This window comes from Hoplias malabaricus, chromosome 6 (assembly GCF_029633855.1).
Source record: "Hoplias malabaricus isolate fHopMal1 chromosome 6, fHopMal1.hap1, whole genome shotgun sequence".
Lineage (NCBI taxonomy): Eukaryota > Metazoa > Chordata > Actinopteri > Characiformes > Erythrinidae > Hoplias > Hoplias malabaricus.
In genome coordinates, this window is record NC_089805.1 from 21,916,004 (window position 1) to 21,922,258 (window position 6,255).

General features: G+C 35.3%; 1 protein-coding gene across 1 annotated transcript in view; it reads right to left on the reverse strand.

Moving 5' to 3' along the window:
- The window catches only part of si:dkey-240h12.4 (death-associated protein kinase 2), a 40,413-nt gene that overhangs the window by 33,614 nt on the left and 544 nt on the right, over window positions 1-6,255 (reverse strand). The gene's annotated exons all lie outside the window — the stretch shown is intronic.

The window sequence follows — 6,255 nt, forward strand, 5'->3', positions numbered from 1 at the left end:
AAATAAAACCTGCTCTGCGGTGGCATTTATAGGTTTCTGACTGTTGAAGAACAGGATGAAACAGGGCTAAAAATGTGTATAAAGCAACATGTGTACTACAGTCTTCAGTTTGAGAATTATAAAATACAATTAAAAATTACATGCATAACATGTGCCTAAACACATTATTTCCCCATAATTCTTTTCTGTGTTGCAGGATGTTTGAACAAAGCAATAACTGTTCAATTTGAGAAATACAAAACTAAATTTAAAATGTAAAATTAAATGTTAATGTGTTACAGGACCCAAGCTTTCCCTGTTTGCTCTTTTTCTTTTGAAATCTAGGGTTCCAATACAATCCAATCCAACTTTATTTATATAGCAATTTAACACTTTCACAAAAGACCAAAGTGTTGTACAAAAAATAAAACACAAAACAATATAACAATACATTACAGAATAAAACAAAAACAAATACAATCAACAGGCTAGGTGATGAAAGCTAAGGAGAAAAGATTGTTAAAAAGATAGGCCTGTGTAATATACAGGGGCAGACTGTTCCATAATTTAGGGGCCGCTACAGCAAAAGCACGGTCCCCTCTTATCTTATAGTTGGTTTTGGGCACCTTCAGGAGCAGCTGATCAGCTGACCTGAGTGAGCGGGTAGGCTTATAAGGCTGTAATAACTCCGAAAGGTAGGACAGGGCAAGACCATTTAGGGATTTAAAAGTAAGTAATACAATTTTAAAATGGACCCTAAAGTATATGGGCAGCCAATCAAGTGAAGCTAAGATGACGGATATGTGCTCATAATTATGTGTGCTCAACTGTGAGTTTGGCTCCCTTTGATGCTTGTACAGCTTTTACTTTTGTAAGGCATCACACCTACTGTATGGAGCACCTTAATTTCAGAAAATACAATTCCACTTTTCCAAAGCTTGGAGACTTTACGTTCCTCTAACTGATGCTTGGCTTTGGCATTGTGACCTTAGACTCATGCACAGCTGCTATAGAGCAACCCATTTTATTTGATATGCTTATCTAATTACTGATGGTGATTATACAACATATACAGAGGTTAGACAGAAATGGTTATAGACAAAGGCCAAATGGACATCTGTACAGTGTAAAAACTAAAGGCTTGAGGCCCCAGAACCCCTGTTATATTATTTTAATGTTATACTGATGTATTATATTATGTGTTATATTATATTATTCTAATGTACTAGAAGTAAATGCTTACTGGTGGTCCATAACTTTACATGTCATTTTCTCAAAATGACTAAATCATTTGTACATGATTGTAAATGATTGTAAATCATCATCAAAGTACTGAATTTATGATTTACCTGTATGCCTTTTCTTTATGCAGTGATCTATGCCTTCTCATCAGTCTGTTGGTTAGTAATGGCCTCCACAGCACTGACAGCATCAATATAATGCACAACAACATTGATTTATTCATGTATTCTTCCAGTAAAGCTGTTAATGCAGTACTGAAACTCTCTCCCAGGCTCTGGTGATCAGGGCGCTCTCATTAAAATTCATACCGCCCACAGTCCCCCTGACTTTTTCACACATTCTGAAAAGTTTATTTTCCGACAGTGCAATACAATTCACTGTGCCAACAATAGCATAAGAAGCAAAGGAAAAAAGCATCAGGCTGGAGACAGAGAAGCAGACTATCTGACAGTTTGGCTGCCCACTGGGATACATTTCATTCATTTACTGTACTGTTGCTAAGGCCAGAATATTGATAAAGAATATTCAATATTTTAAACATTCTAAGTTTAAAATTAAATTGATTTTTTTTTACAGCCAATCACAACAAAAATGCAATAAACACAGCATTTAACAAACACCGTGAAATACAATCACAAGCCATATCATTTAAAAAAAAACATCTTCTACATTCATTCATTTTATCAGCTCCACTGACCATATATGTGCACTGTGTAATTACAGACAAACAGTCCATATGTAGCTGGGCATACTTTCTTATTTCCTTTTCATCCTGTTCTTCAATAGTCAAGATCTCGACAGGACCATAACAGAGCAGATATTATTTTGGTGATGGATTATTCTCGCTGCAGTGACACGTATGTTATTGTAGTGTGTTATTTTGTGTAGTGCAGTCCTCAAAGGAACATTAGAATATTTGCTACTGGGATCCCCTAAAGATAAATTACAGTGTAATTCAATTTTACAGCACTTCGTGAAATCAAGAGGAAGGTGGAAGCAATAGAGGGGTGCTTTTCTACCCTCCTCCAAAAGTTACATAGTGTATAAACATAGTGCTGAGCCTGGAAAAGCAAGGACAGAACCTTTGTTCTCCCTATGACATGTTAGTGAAGTATCACAATGAATTTAAAGCTGTAAATCTAAGGTACAAATACTAGGGTTGTTTTCATTCAGCACATTACTATAACTCTAAATGTTAACTTGTACACTTTAACATTTAAATCATAATGAATGATTCACAAAAGTTTACTTTGACCAATAAGTGGTCCTCCCATCATACTAGCTAAAGCTATCTGACAAGAATTGACCGTGGTCAGGGATAAAATATTTATCAATACAAATATAAGATAATACTTGTATTTAAATTGTATGGTACATGCCAAAATACAAAATGTGCTGGATAAAATATGTACAATAAATGCCAGTAGGTTTGAGAATAAACTATTTATAGCATAGTCCTATCAGCACATACACATACATGAACTACTTCTACATTCAAAATGTGAAAATATTTCTTACCACAAAAACAAAATGGGGTGAGTTGCTATACTGAATGTACAAATGGTTTCTAAGTTTCTAAGTAGGCTAACATACAATATATGCTCATAGTTTCAGGTAAACATGTCATTTAAACATCTAGTTTATATATCATTTATATTGTATGTTTGTATACCACTTTAGAATAAGGCCATTTTAGTAAGATTTATAAATGGTTCACACCTCACAACTGTTTATTTATGGCTATTAATTAGATTATAAATACATTAAAAGTCATTAATAGTCATTCATAACAGATACAGAGAGCAAAATTGACCTGTTGCTTGCCAAATAGTGAACGCACATCCATTTACACTGTAAAACCTCAGACTTTACCTCAACATTTTTAGTAAGTTACACTTAGTGACACTTTCATTATTAGAAGAAAAAAGGTCACCGTTTTCTTTTTATCTCTTTTACAAATGATTATTAATGACATTTAAGGTGTTTACAACCTAATTAATAACCATGTAAATAACAGATGTTTAAATCATTTATAAAGCTTTATATATGTGGTCTTATTTTAAAGTGGTACAAATGTTTGTATGGGTAAGTAATGTATTGAACTTTTTTGCGTTAATCTGGCTTTTCCCACCTGGAAAAACCTCTTTGCTCTCAACCAGGTTTTACAACCAGGTTCTATACAGAAGAACTGCAAAGGCTCTCTGAAACTTTTTAAATGTTATTTGACACATTTTGTATTGCCATTTTAGAAAAAACTATTCACTCTGTGGCAAATTTGGAACTGCATTCAGGCAATTATTTCCTCCCACAGGATCCCATATCTTGGATTGGGACGAGCTCCCAAAACTTTAGGCCGTATAAGGTCACAAAATACACTTGGTTTAGATCAGTTTAGGGGTGAACATGGGGAGAATATTGTGGATTGTGTCCTTTTCTGTTTGCAAGTAAAGCACTATAGCAAATTTAGCAACAGTTTAGGTTTTCACTTTGGTCAGAAAGCCATTTTAAGGAACGCTCATAGCTGGGGCTCTTGAAAAAGAAAAGCCTTTAAAAGAAAATGTTCTAAATCTAACTTGGAATTCATTAAAAATAACTCAATTTTGAAATGTTGTAATTGTGTCTAATTTTTAAAGCTGTAGGTGGAAATTTTGAAAAGCAAAATCTAAGTTTGTTGAAAACTAAAAAATCCCACCCAACATTTGGCCCTCCATTCAAAACCTGTTACCAAAAACACACGACAATGCACAGTCTGACTACAGATGGAGGAGTCCATGAAACGGAGCCCTGGAGTAAGGAACATGCTTTTTTCTAGTTCTGTCTTCTTTTTTCCTTTGGATCTACATCAGTCAAGTGGTGTAAGTTACAACTTATAGTTTTCAGCAAGGTGTGTGTAGAGCAGTGTGAAGAACCCACATGTGCAAATGAGTACATTTCCGTTCAGTCCAAATTAGACAGGTTATTTATGGTTCTGTCACAGATATCATGTTTTATTTTATTATCAGTAGTGATGTCCCAATCAAGTTTATTTGCCCTTGATACCAATCTGAGTCTTTTAATATTGAGTATCTGCTGATACAGAGAACCATTCTTATATTTTCAAAGATTTTCAAAGTGCTTCTTCAGAAACTGCTACACTGCATGTAACACCAGAAGCAAAAGGCTGAGGCAGCATTTCAACATTTGAAACTGTGGCACTATTATCACTACTACCTTTAGATGTATGCTGTCCTGTTTCAACCAATTTAAAGAGCCTTGCATCACAACTACATTGGAGTGATTCAATACATAACATCCAGCACACTTTAACTGGGATTGTGACTGTGAACAAAAAAGTGGTTTTTAATCCTGCTCCTGTGGATCCACTGCCTGGACAGTTTCCCTGCTTCAACCACAGGCTTATTAAAGGTATGTTAGATTGGTGAAATGTATTGGGTAACCCCAATGCTATTTATGCAGAAAGAGAGGATTCATTTGATGCTTGCCAAGCACACCATACTACATTAATAAGAGTACTTGGACTAGACTCTTAACACTACATTCCCCTACATCTGCAACATGATTAGAATTGTAAATCATGAAAAAAACTGTATTTGTTTCTCATCAGTGTGTGTAATTAATAATAAATTTTAGGCAAAAACCTTTCCCCAAAATTTCCCCTTTCCCATCCTCAGCCGTCAGACTATACATTTCTAACCATTTCCTGTAAAACATTTGGGCTGTGGTAATTTAGAGGTATTAATTGATTCAGTCTGGTTCCTAACACCAACTCTGTGAATAATACTTCATAATGTCTTTATGTTTCTCTAATATGGTGCACAAAGTGATTTTGCTCACATTTTAATGAAATAATTCTCAAATATACGTGGAATTGCCCTTTAACGAACACTGTCCTAGACAACTGAGACAACTTGCCGAAAGAAATGGCTGTGTTTAACTACCTGTAGAATTTCTGAGAGCTATTGCATGATCATTTTCACTGTTAAATAGGCCTGGTTGGCTTTTAAGGCAAACTATTAAACAACTAATAAAAAGGCAAACATGCCATTTTATATGTCATTTAAAACAACTAAAATTCTTAGACTCTCCACCATGTTCTGCAAACATAATATACAATGCTTTGGTTGCTGTGTTTAAAGTTCAGTTAAAGTTTTTAAGTTTACAAAACACATCATTTTGCACAGTGATGCCAGTGTCGTGTCAGCAACTGGCAGCTGTCCTCACATTTCATCATCTTGAAACAATCTTCAAAAATGCATCTATAGATAGATTCCAAGTCATCTCAAAATAATTTCTGCCTTGTAAGCAATAAAGGAAAACTAGTTTTGGATGGGACTAACAATTGTATTAATTTCATGAAAATCAAGGAAAAGATTAGACTATAAACTTTATAAGCTGACACATAGCATTTCAAGTTTTGTGCACAAGCACATTTTGACAAGATTTTTGGCATTAATAAAACATTTTGAACCCTATGATCAGTGTTTAAAACCATTTCAGGAACCTAAATACCAGTGTGTGAAGTGCAAACACAATAGAGACTGGCATACCTGGAAAGCATAATAAACAAACAAAGAAACAAAGAAACAAACAAATAGTATAACCTCTGCTCTAGTGATCACAGCTGCCCCTCAGTCCAGCAGTGCCACTGAGGGGTTTAAATACTCTGCTGCCCTGCACCTGTACCACTCAAACCAGTACAACACACAGTAACACACCACAATCTCATGGTCTCCAACCAATTCTGTGACTGTCCTGTGTTGGTCCTGACCACTAAATAACAGAGTGGAAGAGGGCAAAAAAGAATTGTGCTTTGAAACAGGTGGACTAAAGACCATACACTGTTTTATCAGTGTATGGTCAGTGGAGCTGGTAAACGGAAAATAAGTGTAGAATATTAGCATGCACTACTTTTTTTGGCCTGGTAGTACATTCACTTCAGTTTTGTGGTCTATAAAATAAGGCGGTTAGGAAATGTTTATTGACCCATGTTCCCTCAGTGCTCCGCACGAGCGCCTCGGTTCGAGCTCCGCGGCG